The sequence below is a fragment of the Maniola jurtina genome, chromosome 21, assembly GCF_905333055.1.
Source record: "Maniola jurtina chromosome 21, ilManJurt1.1, whole genome shotgun sequence".
In the NCBI taxonomy this organism is placed as follows: Eukaryota; Metazoa; Arthropoda; class Insecta; order Lepidoptera; family Nymphalidae; genus Maniola; species Maniola jurtina.
In genome coordinates, this window is record NC_060049.1 from 8,199,897 (window position 1) to 8,216,332 (window position 16,436).

Consider the following 16,436-nt stretch of genomic DNA (forward strand, 5'->3'; position numbering starts at 1 on the left):
TCTAAAGTTAAATTGTTTTAAAATTATCATACTCTTAATCTTATCTATTTACGCACAAAGTTGTCATAAGTTTAGTGTTCAAATAGAAATTTTTCGAGCGTCATAACTTTAAAAATTTTTTTTCAATGTTTTATGTACCAAAAAGACTATAAATATAGTATCACGCAAACGAAGTTGCAGGAAAAGCTAGTGAAACTATAAATGAAGATATATTATGACTCATACAATCGAAACGATGACCTATCAAGAAACGCCTAATTGCCGATTGACCCCCGATCATCAAGTCAATCTCAATTTGGATAAACGACTCCCAACTGATTGCAATTGACTGATAGTCTTGGAAGGGGGCAGAATCGGATTCGCATGCGGAAATCTCCGAGCCGATTTAATCGGTTTGAATTAAAAGTTCCAATTCAAAAGTAATCTTTAAGCAATTATGTTCTTTCACTAATACTTTAGCAAATTAAACTTCAGTATCAAACGGTATATAAAAGGGAAATTCTATCTGAGTGGTTATTTATATTCATTAGAACCTAAATCATCCTCGAACTTACGAGATAAATCATATCTACTTACCTGAAATCTTCCTTTATATCGATTTATTTCTAACAACTTTATTTATTATCTTATCACAACTTCATTACTTTTCGAATGTTACTTACTATTCCATCGAAATTGGTAACTCCCTTTCAGCCACTTCCAATTGAATAAAGTGGACTTTCGAATCGAGACGAGACGCTTTCTATTCGGTATTGTACTGGAACACTGATTCACTTGGCGGCTGTTTTGGTGGACCTACTATTGACTGGACTATACTGGTGGACCAGTACTGACCAAGCCGGAAATAGAACATGAGGTCTCTTACATAGAAAGCTGTAGCGCACTGCTACACAAAAGGCATATAAGTATAAGAGCACGAGGTCTAGTAAATAGAATGTCGTAGCCACCACTACTACGCAAAATCCAGATAGTTCGAATTTTAGTTCTGATTAGAAGTGTAACTTATGACCTACTCGTATATTTTGAGTCGCACGTTTCCTAAGTGACACACAATAGTACGACATTTTCCCAATTGAATAGAAACACCGCAGCTGGCTCCACGACGAAACTCCGAACACAAAAGCAGAATCACGCTTGTGAAGAAATAGAAGCGCATTTTCAAGCCTACTCAAATATATTACGCGGAATAAAAGCTGATGTAATGAAATTACAAAGCTAAGGCGTACCACAACAAAAGTTGCGTGCTCGAATGTCATGCTGTCTCGCGGATGCCAGCTTAGTCATTACTCTGTGGCAATTATCGTGCGATTCGAAGGGAAAATGTTTTGACGAAAATTATGACTCCTTCAACCAAAAACTACCTACTCGTATTTCTGAGCTGTGACTCAGAATAATTTTAATTACTTTTCTTTCCATTGATTTGTCTAAGACTGTGAAACTGCGTCTAAACTTCACTAGATGATTACATCGTCCGCATGGATATGAGTTTTTAAAAATCCCGTGGGAACTCTTTGATTTTCCGGGATAAAAATTAGCATATGTCCTTTCCCGGGATGCAAGCTATCTCTTTATCCTTCAAAATCAGTTGAACGGTTGAGCCCTGCAAAACTAGCAGACTGACAGACAGACACACTTTCGCATTTATAATATGAATGGTATAATCCATTCATAGCATCAATCCATGTGACCCTGTTACGGTTTAGTAACAAGAAAAGTAAACAAGATAACAAGTGTAAATTAAAAATTTATAACACTCCCGACAAGTGAAGGTTACAGTAACTAGAAAAGAGCTGATAACTTTCAAACTGCTGAACCGATTTTCTTGGATTATAGCTAAGAACACTCTCGATCAAGCCACCTTTCAAACAAAAAAAACTAAATTAAAATCGGTTCATTAGTTTAGGAGCTACGATGCCACAGATACACACGTCAAACTTATAACACCCCTCTTTTTGCGTCGGGGGTTAGTAAAATATTTATTGCTGCTTTTTTTGAATTTATTGGATTGCAGATGCTATGTAAAGTGTAATTACAATAATTATTTGATTTCTAATTATAGAAACTCAATATATTTACAAGATTTAGCTCACAACTCACAACATAGTCTATGCGTTGCAGAAGAGTTACGTGGGAGATGAATAGCGTAGATGTAGGATGTATTTTACCTACAAGCTACAGAGATGCAGGCGATCATTTGTATGCAAATCTCGATGCCGAAACTTGGGGAGTTTCTCCATTAACATACGTATAGCCCATGTTTCGCTCGTATATCTTGCGGCTAGGGTTCCCACACCTGCTGTTAAATGTCGTTATATGCGTAACCATGGCCTGTAAAAATTGACGTCCTTTCGTCTCGTGGAAGTCTTTTCACAAAGAGCTCTTTATAAGCACATTCGAGCCAAGAAACAATAACTATTTTGGTGATCCACAAAAAATACTGATATTATAAATACTACTGATACTTTTATTGAATTATATCTAACTAATATAACTAATACATTTATAATAATACTGATAATGTGAAAATACTTGTAAGATTGAAACTTAAAACGTGGGGCACATGCAATAGATAAGCACCTCATAAAGAGTGTAGGGAGTAGCTGTCATTGAGAAAACTCTCACAACAGTTCAAATAATTTACAGAGGAATAAAATTGTTTGTGAGTTAGGATCAATCATGCAACAGTGTGCCGAACGTTTTTCGTTTTAAATCTTTCAAATATTCTCATAATTAACTAAACTTAACTATTGTACTTATACACTTTTTAGTTCATTTTAAAAACGTTGTATTTCAAATTTTTTTACTTAAAATTATCTATAAATAATATAATTACTTATGCAGTCTTACTTTTGTAGTTAGTTTTTGACTTAGTAAGCTGAAAGTGACAACCCTTACAGTTTCCGAACTGCAATACTGAATAACAACTACGTAGGGTTTTCACTAAAACCTCTTTATTTTGTGACTTTACATTTTATGAACAGAGTTTGTCTTGTTTTGTACTTCATGCTTTAGTCGTAAAATTGTGATAAGATCTTCTTGCCCTAACCTTCTCGTAAATAATGGATAAAATAGGTATGACCTACAAACCTGGATAATACAATGCCGCTGGTAGGGAATGGTGTTATTACTTATTACGATATTTATGATCGAAACGAAATATTAGTTTTACTATTGAATTAACCTGGATGAGTATTAAGAAGATGCTAGGCCTAAAAAGACCTAGAATAAATGGTAAGCTAGCAAAACTTTGCAGATTAAAAATACTTTAAGTTGTTAATAAGTAATTTGTGCCAACATGTTTGTTTCTTACTCTCTCTGAATTCAAAGAATTCATAAGAAGCGAGAACAGTGTAAGCAAATCGAGTTACCTAGTTAATACTCGTACCTACTGTTTTTTTCCACGAACGAACACCAGCGTACAATCCAATTTATTCCAAACGTCATTACGCGCATAAGGGCTTAAGGCTGAAATAAACGAAGCGCGTGACGGCAAATGCAAGGTAGGACGCGGTTGTCCGTGCCATACTAAACGCATGCATACGCAAGCACTCTAAACTACTGTTTAGAAATTTTATGAAGCGTTTCATCCTGAAGAGCGTTTTGACGACATTCGAGCCTGGATTTACACATTCGCTGTAAATCATATCAACATTTCACGCATAGTCTGACCACTGTGCTGTTGCAACACGAAATCGAAGACCAATGTGTCAGCAGATAGGCAGTTCGGGTCTCGGTCGCCACTCCGCGCGTCCTCTTTTGCGATTATGTAAATACACGTGGAAGCTGGCAGGTACTCATAGTTCCAGCGTGTGCTCTGCTGTGTATTCATACAGTTCCTTAATTGATGAGACTTTTGTGTTCTAAGAGTTAAACTTCATCCAAACCTGCGCTATCAATGTGACTACGAAGCGGGTACGTCAGCCATGCGACAGTCACCTCCCACGATATATTTTAATGGCGCACCTACAATAGTTGCACGTATACCTACACGTAGATTCGCGTCGTAGACGTTTGCGCATCGCGCCCCGTATCCCACTTGATGCGAGACGCGATGGTGTGGCCGTAGATTAAGTCACATACATTTTAATTTTTCACCCAGAGTTACCGTTGCGCGTCGTGTTTGTTTCAGGCTTTAATGCATCGAAAGCCGCTTGGCGAGGCAGCGGCAGCATCATTTAATATGTAGGCCGATACCAAATAGGATTATTTGAACATTCGCATAGCTTCTTTTTCCGCGGCTTTGCCTGAATTTGGCTGCTAGAAATAAGCTTTATTTTCAGTGAAAATGCATAGTTGCACTATACATATACTTCCATATTAATATCCATATCCATACTTATATTATAAATACGAAAATGTGTCTATTTTATAGCTTATCACATCTTTTTAACCGTTTTGACCAAAGGCACAAAGATAGCTTGCATCCTCAGGGAAAAATATAGCATATAGAATAGGCATTTTTGTTACATTGTTGTTTTTTAGGCATTGTTCTTAGTAGAGAGTAATAGGTGTAGAGTTCTTAGAGACAAAGTACAATGTATGTACATTGAATGCATAAACATAGAAGTTTTCATGGTTAAACGAATTCCCAAATCAATATTATACGTGCTCTTACTACCGCAGCATAACGGTCTCAATTCCATATAATTTTATATGAACGTGTAGTATATTGTAGAGTAAACACTACCGGGATTATATTTCAAAACATCACTGGCAAACAAGTTGCATTCATTTTAATATTGCATCCTTTTGTTATGTGATCTCTCAACAAACAATGTAACAAGGGTCTCTACACACTACAATCATTTTCCACTGACAGACAGTCAGGGATCACATAGTCGACGTCACGGGCAGGCGTCAAATGTTCCTATATTTGACGCTAGTTAGCCTTTAAAGCGCCTATTTTTGTTTGATTTCACGTCACCTACGTCATAGCCTAATATTTGGCATATCGTCGATTCAGGTTCAAACCTAGAGTTCCCTCACTCCAGTTCACTCTGCCACTGAGGCCGTAATAATCGCTATAAATGGCGTGACTAATAAGGCCCCGTTTGCAACTCGGTCAATACATTTTCGGTGCCAGTTTTTCGTACGAAAAGTCCTGTTTACCTAAAGCCGGCCTGGACTTTTTACACGACAGTCCAAAAAAAGGAGTGTAATATTTTCAGAGTTCATGTATGTATGTGAGTTTTATTTATTTCCCTATAACTTGTAAATGCCTGAAGCCTCGATAGAAGGAGACGGATAGTCGAAGTGGACGAAACTAACATCTTCCAACTTTATCCTTACCATCTTTGAAACTTTTTACGAGGGACCCCTGAAAGAAAGCTGTTTTAGTAGTGAGTAGATACCTCTGAGAAGAAGGCCGCTGCCATTAACGTAATGAACAATCAAGTCTGCGTGTAACATTTTGCTCTGATGAGGTCCTCTCCATCAAACGACACGTCTATAGAGGAAAGAACGCTCTTATTCGTGAAAAAAATTGCCTATTTATGTGGGAAAAAATGCAATTCAACACACTTTGACAAAATACCATCCGTTGTACGTAAAAAATAGAGCAACACATGATTTTACAGTTACACACGCGATAACGTCGCCATATATTTTTTCAACCCAGTGCAGTGGCCTGGTATTTTCGTACAGGAAAAAGTTGCATACACAGCCACCCTCTCAAATTGGAGAGAACGCGTGGTCCTCTTTTGTGTATTTTTACTGTTAACAAAAAAATCTCCGTTATATGTTGATAGCATGATTTGTAACGAATGAATATCTTCACCAAAATCTACGCATATTATCAAAAAAAAATAATTGGTTGTCTGTAAAGTCGGTTTACTGACAATAGTTGAACGTGACAACAAAGGCCGATTGTGCTTCTTTGTCGCTCGTTCCGCGCTCTCGCTTGCACTTCAAGCCTTACATGGAACGCCTCAGAGCGAGGTAACGTCGCATGAGTCATGTTTTTTTGTGCGTGCAGTCGGCTCTATCGAATTATAAGACGTTGTCACGTCAAAAAAACCGGCCAAGTGCTAGTCCGCACCATCGTACAAAGTATACCTGGCACTTTTATGTAGAACGCTGCAAGTTAATGATGTACTGTGCCCATACAATATAAGGTATGTAATTTAGTAAATTAATTTCCGTTTTCGGATTTTTTCCTTTACACAAGTAAGCTATAAGACCTACCTACCTGCCAAATTTCATGATTCTAGGTCAACGGGAAGTATCCTATAGGTTTTCTTGACAGACACGACATACAAAGGGGCTGAAATAGCGGTTTCAAATTTGTGTAGTCCACGGCATAAGCCAGTAATGATAGAAATACCAAAAGGGAAAACAGAGCGCGATAACAAGGACAGTAACGTTTGGGACAGATATGAATTCTCCACAAATTGAAGAGAACACTTATCTCTTGTATTATTCATGCCGAGTCCTCTTGCCTGAAGTCGGCGGGACGGGGCTAGTTAGCGCTTGAACATTTGGCACAATGAGCGCTACTCAGTGGACTCGACTGAGATTTGTGTTAACGCTACAAGAAATACTACAAGTGTTTGGTCAACAATTATTCGTAGCACCGTTAATCCGGCTCAAAGGACCTACTTTTGTTATAAAAAACTGTTTGTTAACCCCCAACCCAAAAAGAGGGGTGTTATAAGTTTGACGTGTGTATGTGTGTGTGTGTATCTGTCTGTGGCATCGTAACTACTAAACGAATGAACCGATTTTAATTTAGTTTTTTTTTGTTTGAAAGGTGGCTTGATCGAGAGTGTTCTTAGCTATAATCCAAGAAAATCGATGCAGCCACAGACAGATACACAGATACACACGTCAAACTTATAACACCCCTCTTTTTGGGTCGGGGGTTAAAAAGGCAACTGTTGAAAGAATACCATTAATAACATGGCGACAAATTTCCGTCAGGGTCGCTCCCCGGGGGCCCATAGCATTCATTCTTTAATTAACCCTACACGCCCGCTCGTGATTCGTGAATTAGAAGAAATGGCACGAGATAACTCGTCGGCTCATTTGTCCTCATCCCGCGGAGCCAGAGTCGCGTGAATTGGAATGAAAGTAATTTGCTTTGAGGATAATCTGAGCGAAACGCCGATGCAACTTATAGGACAAGTTGGTGGAAACAATTTGATGAAAACTCGGACTAGTTTCTGCAGTGGAAAAAAAAACCGGCCAAGTGAGAGTCAGATTCGCGCACCGATGGTTCCGTTCTCGGGTATTTTTTTTTTGTGACATTTTGCACAATAAATCAAAAACTATTATGCATAAAAATAAATAAAAATCGGTTTTAGAATATACAAGTTCACGGTTTCCAAATTTTTCCTACTTATTTATAAGACCTACCTAGGTCAACGGGAAGTACCCTATGGGTTTCTTGACAGACTCGATAGACAGATAACAAAGTGATCCTATAAGGGTTCCTTTTACGTTTTGAGGTACGAAACCGTAAACATGTACTTACTACTTACGTATACCATATGCACACATACGCCGCTGGCGTATTCTGGTTCATATTACTAGTACAGCAGAATATTAAAAACTCCGCTCATAGTTCGTACACGCGGTATTGTAGCGGGTCTTGAGCGGGAAAGTGGGTCAAGTGTAAGCTATTTCAAGCCGCGCTTTAATTCCTTATAGCTGAAAAACGTGAGAGCCGAAATGTTCTTTGAATATGTCTGTTACGAAAAAGTTAACCCATTTTTGTGCTGTGATTTATGATTCCTTGGTAGCTTTCTTATTACTTGTAGAGATTTTACTATGTAATAAATTGTTTTTACTCAGTATTACCACGTGAGCTAAAACTGGAATTGAAAGAAAACCAAGTATGTTCTTAATCCACGCTTCATTATCATTATCATTATCAACCTCTTGTAGCGGCGTCCATCCGCCGCGTTGTTGCGCCGCCTGAATCCAGCGCTTCCCTGCGACTCGTTTGATGTCGTCTGTCCACCTAGTGATGGGTCTTCCAAGGCTGCGTTTTACGTTGCGAGATCGCCATTCTAACACCTTCTACTCGACTCTACTACTACTATAATACTATTACTATAATATAATACTATTACTACTACTACCATAATACTCTAATACCTACTACAGACTCTAACATCTGTCGATTTTTCGAACTAGGTGCCCTGTTCATCTGTTGAACCGATTTTGACGAAAGGTACAGAGATAACTTGCATCCCCGGGAATAATGTAGACTACTTTTCGTCCCGGAAAATCAAAGAGTTCCTACGGGATTTTTAAAAGGCCGAAGCTTACGCAGTATCATTAAATTATGTAGTTATTAAATGATGCTTGCAACTCCGTCCGCCTAGATTTAGATATTTTAAATTCCCATGAAACTGTTATTCTCTGGGATAAAAATTAGTCTTTGTCGCTGGCCAGAATAGATCTTTAACTATATCCATCCAAAAAATCACGTTGATCTGTTGCTCCGTTACGATGTGATTGAAGGACAAACCAACAAAGGGACATACTTTCACATTTATAATATTAGTATAATAGTTCTTTCGATTTTCACAAGGGAAAATAAATTTAGAATAATAGGCCATTACCGCAACGGTCACGACACATGCAATTAATGCTAGATTGTTTACACTCGTTAGTCGTTACTGGTGACAAGGCAATATTGACGGTACTTTTAATTTATATGCAACACAGCTCGCGCGCGCCGTGCCCGGGTTATAATTAGCAGGGAACCCATCAAAGGCGTAGGGAGACTTTAATACCTTATTAACTTATGTACCAGAGAAACGTGTTGCCTTTTATAGGATTCAAAAGCAAAGTAATCGCAACAAAAGTTAAGTTCTATTATATAAATAACTGAGCAATAGAGATTCTTTGCAATAAGATATAGAGATTAGAGTAGTTCACTTCTAGTGGCACAACTGCCACAACCATTGACGTACAGCTACTTCTAGCTCAAGGTTAATTTTGATGGAAAAAAGAAATATTGTTTGTTGACGCTTGACGCTTAGGTAACCACGCCAGTCTTATATTCGTAAACAATTAGCAATTTTACAGTTCTAATCAATAATCTACGAGCAAGATAACGATATCATCTAAGGTAGGGTAAACACTACACCGGACGCTGTGAAAGCAGTTCGGGATGATTCGCTAACTCAGTTATCATCACTGAATGAAAGCCTTTTATTTTTAATCATTGAAGGTTTGCTACGAAATGTTACCTTTATATCGCTCAGCGAAGCAGTAATGTAGACTGAATGACGAGCCATCAAGGCTTTCATCAAGTGATGATCACTGAATTAGCAAATCAGTGGGTTATTTGCTAATTCAGTGATCATCACTTGAGAGCGCTGGTAAAGTCCAAAACTTGGGTCTTTTCTACTCGTGTAAACCAGCTATTAAAGGACTAAAGGTTTTAAGTACCACAAATTTTAGCTTCTTTTTTTCAAAATTAATACATTCTTACGTAGTAACTATATTTCACACGAATAGCCATAATCCCACGTTTATTTGGTAAGAATTTTTCACAAACTCTTCAATAAATCATTCGTGTGCGAATGTAGGTAGCACGCACGTGGACAGTTATATGACCGTTTCTCAAAGTTCACGGAAACTTTTTTAATTTCAAACGAAATGGCACCGGCATATAAACGTGCACGGTTTTTATTAAAGTGTTTCCAGTTAAGATTTAACGCAGACACTAGACTATTAGCAACTACATTTACATACATGACAACTCGTCTGTCGCGTATACACGTGATTGGTCAACTGAGTCAACTGACTTCTAACTCTGTTGTACACAATCTCTTATTAACTTGACAGGTCTAAATCTAGTACTATCCTCTTTCGCAGTGAGCGTTATGAAAGGGATAGCAATACATTTCTTCTTCCTGCGTCATTCCCTCAATTATGAGGATCGTGGCTCCTCTTTAGATGCAATCTTTGCTACGATGTTCCTCCATTGCTCTATATTTCTTGCCGTGTGGATAGCATTGCAAATAGCCATACATTTAAACGCGTCATTTAATTTAATTTAGTGACTGTACAGATGATTTATTTTGTTATGTTTTAGACAAAATTATGTTAAATAACTTATTAACTTAATATAATAATTAATATTAATGTAACTATTAACTTATTAAAAATTCTAATTAGCAAAATAATAAAAATGTTTATTTATTTACAATTACTCATTGATCTCACACAATAATTTTCACAAGTCACATCCTGGATTGACATTTTAAAAGCAATTTGATTAAAACAATCATTTAATGACGAAATTACACTTTTTATAAATGACATACATATACTATGCTATTTGGATGTGGCAAATATGAACCATTTGGCCTTAAGTGTAAGCCTGTTAACGTTCCACATTTGTGTAAAGGCCTCCTCATTAAGGAGTATATGGGTCGCATTACGACGATTTCCTTCACAAAAAAGCGCATCATGAGTCATTAGTAAGTATTAAATACATATACGTTTATGTTTGACTTATATGGATTTGGTGCGCTTTGCTACTCAAGGGATTTGTTCAGGAAAAATTTAATTAGAATTAGATAAATTAAGGTACAAATGTGAGACTATTATATTCTTTAGAGTGTATAATTATAAGTTGATAAAGTGTCAAAGAGTATGCACTCTATGGGCACAGATAGGTTTTGATTTATTTGCGAATGTCTAAATATGCAGGATTATAGGATCACTTCGTTGTCTGTCTGTTTGTCCGTCTATTGTGTCTGGCAAGAAAACCTATAGGGTAGGTACTCCCCGTTGACCTAGAATCATAAAAGGTAGGTAGGTAGGTCTAATAGCACAAGTACATGAATAAATCAAAAAAAAATACTGTCACAAATAGATAGGCGCTGTTGTCATTAAGTTGCAGTGTTGCACATAAACATGTTAAAATATCTTAATGGTACGGAACCCTTCGTGTACGAGTCCCACTCGCACTTGATCGGTTTTTTCTTTTAAAGTAGGGAATCCTAAAAATGGTAGCCACCTATTTACTGAGTATATCGTTATCAAATGTCAGATAATTATAAGTATTACGTTTTAATTATAGCCAAAAAATAGTTAAAAAGTTTATCGCGTTTTGTCTAATGTCTGCGCTTGATTGCAAGTTTTGTCGACTTTGTCCGCTACGAAATTACTTTAATACCGCTCGCCGTGACTTTGCTCCGCGAGATAGAGACAAATGGCGAGAAGAGTTATCTGCGGACATTCCTACCTTTTAATTCGCCATTTGGATGCGAGGGTTAATTAAAAGTAAAACACTCCTAAGGGTGCCTGTCCCCTGAAGCGCAGTGGAGCTGAGATGTGTTGAGCAGTTAGTATACGATATTATTAACTAGATTAGATGTATTATTTACTTTAATACCGCTCGCCGTGACTTTGCTCCGCGAGATAGTGACAAATGGCGAAAAGAGTTATCTGCGGACATTCTTACCTTTTAATCCGCCATTTGGATGCGAGGGTTAATTAAAAGTAAAACACTCCTAAGGGTGCCTGTCCCCTTAAGCGCAGTGGAGCTGAGATGTGTTGAGCAGATAGTGTACGATATTATTAACTAGATAAGATGTATTATTTACTTTAATACCGCTCGCCGTGACTGCTCCGCGAGATAGAGACAAATGGCTCGAAGAGTTATCCGCGGACATTCCTACCTTTTAATTCGCCATTTGGATGCGAGGGTTAATTAAAAGTAAAACATTCCTAAGGATGCCTGTCCCCTGAAGCGCAGTGGAGCTGAGATGTGTTGAGTAGTTAGTATACGATATTATTAACTAGATTAGATGTATTATTTACTTTAATACCGCTCGCCGTGACTTTGCTCCGCGAGATAGTGATAAATGGCGAAAAGAGTTATCTGCGGACATTCTTACCTTTTAATTCGCCATTTGGATGCGAGGGTTAATTAAAAGTAAAACACTCCTAAGGGTGCCTGTCCCCTTAAGCGCAGTGGAGCTGAGATGTGTTGAGCAGATAGTGTACGATATTATTAACTAGATAAGATGTATTATTTACTTTAATACCGCTCGCCGTGACTGCTCCGCGAGATAGAGACAAATGGCTCGAAGAGTTATCCGCGGACATTCCTACCTTTTAATTCGCCATTTGGATGCGAGGGTTAATTAAAAGTAAAACACTCCTAAGGATGCCTGTCCCCTGAAGCGCAGTGGAGCTGAGATGTGTTGAGTAGTTAGTATACGATATTATTAACTAGATTAGATGTATTATTTACTTTAATACCGCTCGCCGTGACTTTGCACCGCGAGATAGAAACAAATAGCGAGAAGAGTTATCTGCGGATATTCTTACATTTTAATTCGCCATTTGGATGCGAGGGTTAATTAAAAGTAAAACACTCTTGAGGGCGCCTGTCCACTGAAGCGGAGTGTAGCTGAAATGTGCTGTGCAGATCGTATCAGATTGTTATTAACGAGATTAGAACTGATGTAGTTAGTTATTACTTTAATACCGCTCGCCGTGACTTTGCTCCGCAAGATTAAGACGAATGACGGACATTGGGAAGTTGTCTGTGTACATTGTTACCTTTGAATTCTCATTGCAAGGGTTAGTTAAAAGTTAAACACTCCTAAGAGTGCCTGTCTACTGAAGCAAATTTAAACGGAGTTGTGTTAAGAAGATAGTATCAGATTATTATTGACTGGATTAGACCCCAAAAAGATGATAATTTTATGTCTAGTACATAATATAGTTGACACTACTTTGATTGATAGACATTGAAGTTAAATCAGAACAATATTACTTAATCGTTTGTGGCCGTTATAGTTACACATAACGTAACAATTACACAACAACGTCTAAAATGTAAAAGTCAAGCGGTTTAATCAAAAAAAAAACCGGCCAAGTGCTAGTATGACTCGCGCACCGAGAGTTCCGTACTCGGGTATTTTTCCCGACATTTTGCAAGCTAAATCAAAAACTAACTATCCATTAAAATAAATTAAAATCTGTTTTAGAATGTACAGTTAAAGCCCTTTTATATGATATCCACCTGGTATAGTTATCTTACTTTGAAAATTGAAAATACCATTCATGAACACATTTAAATTTTATTTCTGATGTAACCACAAATTCTTGCGGATGTTCTCCTTTACTTATGCTGTAAGATCTACTTACCTGCCTTTTATGATTCAGAAGTACCTACCCTATAGGTTTTCTTGACATACACGACAGACGGACAGACGGGCAGATAGACAGACAACAAACTGATCCTATAAGGGTTCCGTTTTTCCTTTTGTGGTACGGAATCCTAAAAACCAGTCCCACTTTCACTCGAAGCTAGGTACCTACAACACGGAGTGACGATGCCTCATGCCACCAAAACATAAAAACTGCTTTCACTTTACCCAACGCAATGCCAACTTTCATAGTCAAGACAAAGGATCTAAAATGAATAATAGGGTCTTGGACTGTAGTAATACAAGTGTAAATTAAAAAATTATAACACCCCCGACAAGTGAAGGTTACAGTAACTAGAAAAGAGCTGATAACTTTCAAACGGCTGAACCGTTTTTCTTGGATTATAGCTAAGAACACTCTCGATCAAGCCACCTTTCAAACAAAAAAAAAACTAAATTAAAATCGGTTCATTAGTTTAGGAGCTACGATGCCACAGACAGATACACAGATATACTGATACACACGTCAAACTTATAACACCCCTCTTTTTGGGCTGGGGGTTAAAAATCATGTGATTTTTTGTATAGTAATTATGTATATTGTATATGTTATTATCTAAAATGCGCAGTAGCTCTAACTACTTTATAATTCCATAAATTCTGCAAAGATCATTTATTGCGACCGTAGAACACAACACAACTTCCATGCTAGGCCCCCAGAGTTTCATAACGCCAAAAAAATCCCAAATTACGACTAGCGCAGCCTTTGTTTGCCAGAGACTAAATAAACATGATATACAGCCAGATACCTATTGCGATATTCGAGTAGGCACCAGTACATACGGACAGGACGTAAATTTCCCAACGATGTATATTAATGAACCGTTTCCTCTCCTATTTCGTATATAACTAGGTGCGTGCAATAAATGGCCAGCCCGATATTCCAACTGCTAGATTAATTATGTATGTACATACATCTATTCCGGGTGAACTCGAAAACACGGTTGCGTGCGAAGTCGGAATACATCGAAGCTGTGCTTTATTGTTCGTTTTGGGCTGAATGGGCATCTTAATCAGCTAACTTTACTACTTAGGACAGTATTATAACTTTGCTTTTATATCTAACATAAATTGAGATCACTAATAATAATAATAGGTGCGGTAGTTGTGTATTTTTTTGGAATTGCTTCAAAGACTATAATGTCCATTTAGTAGAGTTGCTATTTAATTTATCGTTTGATGTTTTGGTAGCATGACGCTTCAAACTGTATCTCATAGGCACTTAAGTACCTAATGCACAATTTGATCCCACCAAAAACATTTCATGTAAAAAGGTAGCCAAGACTCACAAGTTCATAATGCTTTCACTGTTAAAAAGTTATGAGATCTCTAGTAGAGCCAAGCCCCTAGCTGAGCTTAGAATTGCGCTGCCCATGGGACCTATCCCAAGTCCAAAGTATATAGCTCTTAAATGCTCTTGAGTATATCACATTTATAACAATAAAGAACAAATAACTCTACTTATAAGCTCTGATTTTACAAACCCTAAATCTTGGTTAAAAAAGGACGGCTTGGCCGTTTAATGTTCGTGGAACTTTTATCTGATATGACATTTAAGCCCGGAATAGCTTGTGCGACATTCATGAAGTATAATACAAATTAGTAATTGTCGAACAAACTATTCCTTATGACCTTAATATAATATGTTATGTCATGTAATAGTTTCACGAACATTAAACGGCCAAGCCGTACTTTTTTAATCAAGATTTAGGGTTTGTAAAATCAGAGCTTATAAGTAGAGTTATTTGTTCTTTATTGTTATAAATGTGATATACTCAAGAGCATTTAAGAGCTATATACTTTGGACTTGGGATAGGTCCCATGGGCAGCGCAATTCTAAGCTCAGCTAGGGGCTTGGCTCTACTAGAGATCTCATACTTTTTTAACAGTGAAAGCATTATGAACTTGTGAGTCTTGGCTACCTTTTTACATGAAATGTTTTTGGTGGGATTTCATTTCTTTTTGGCAGGTGCCCTAGATTTTTTTTTGGATCTATTTTTTGTAGGTACCTACATCATTTTCATGGCCCGCTCTCTATCGTTACCTCTTTTTTTAAAAGCTTTTATTCCACTTGCAATGTATGTAACTATGTTTGTTTGGGTGGAATCTTGCAACTCAATTTTAAAGCAGATATATCAAATTTCAGTCTTTTAGGACTTCAGGAAACACATTTTTTAAATGTACAGACTGGGAAAAGTTTATTTTCCTGTTGTTTGAATGAAATTCCTAGCCTACATACCAAATTTCAGTCTTCTAGGACTTAGGGAAGTACTTTAGAACTTTTGACTAGAGGGGTTTTGAATGGCAATAAATCTGAAACCATAACCGGTAGACAATTGATACTTGGTACGTTTGATAAGTCTGTCTAGGACATATTATCCTGAAAATATCAGCATTCTAGCGATAGACTTTACAAATAATTTGCTTCCCCCATTCGTGGGAGTGGAGGGGGAAAATTTTGAATTTCTTAATTTTCCTGTAGTTTGTATGCAATTTCTAGTGTACACACCAAATTTCAGTCTTCTAGGACTTCGGGAAGTACCCTAGAATTACAGACTAGAAGTTTTGACTGTCAATAAATCTGAATCTATAAAAGCTAGACAATTGATACTCAATGCGTTTAATAAATATGCCAAGGACATCTTATCCTTAAAATATCAGCATTCTAGCGACAGAATTTACAGATTTGCTTCACCCATAAGAGGCGTAGAGGGGGGGCATTTCCAATTTCTTAATTTTCCTGTAGTTTGTAGTCAATTTCTAGTCTACATACCAAATTTCAGTCTTCTAGGACTTCGGGAAGTACCTTAGAGGTTTTGAGTAGAGGTTTTGATGATCATCAGTGAGGGACGAAATCGGCGTATTTTAGGTATCAATAAATCTGTAACCATAAAAGCTAGATATTTGATACTTGGTATATTTGGTTAATTTGCTGAGGACACCTTATACTGAAAATTTCAGCTATCTAGCGTGATCCAGACCGAAGTTATGACGGGTCGAAAATACGGCGAAACACTTCGAGAAAAAGGTACGTAGCGCCCCGGCCGCCGTTTGGCTCGTCTTGGCGGGGGCACTGCCGTGCCCCCTGATAAGGAGCAATTCTGACAGAAACTTGGCAGAAAAAGCGCACTTTGAGCTTTATTACATGTCGCTCATTTGCTCATCCATACTTCCGTACTAATATTATAAAAGCGAAAGTGTGTCGGTCTGTCTGTCTGTCTGTCTGTCTGCTACCTTTTCACGGCCCAA

General features: G+C 37.5%; 1 protein-coding gene across 1 annotated transcript in view; it reads left to right on the plus strand.

Annotated features, from left to right (window-relative positions):
- The window catches only part of LOC123876427 (ubiquitin-like protein 3), a 191,144-nt gene that overhangs the window by 93,328 nt on the left and 81,380 nt on the right, over positions 1–16,436 (plus strand). The window lies entirely within an intron of this gene.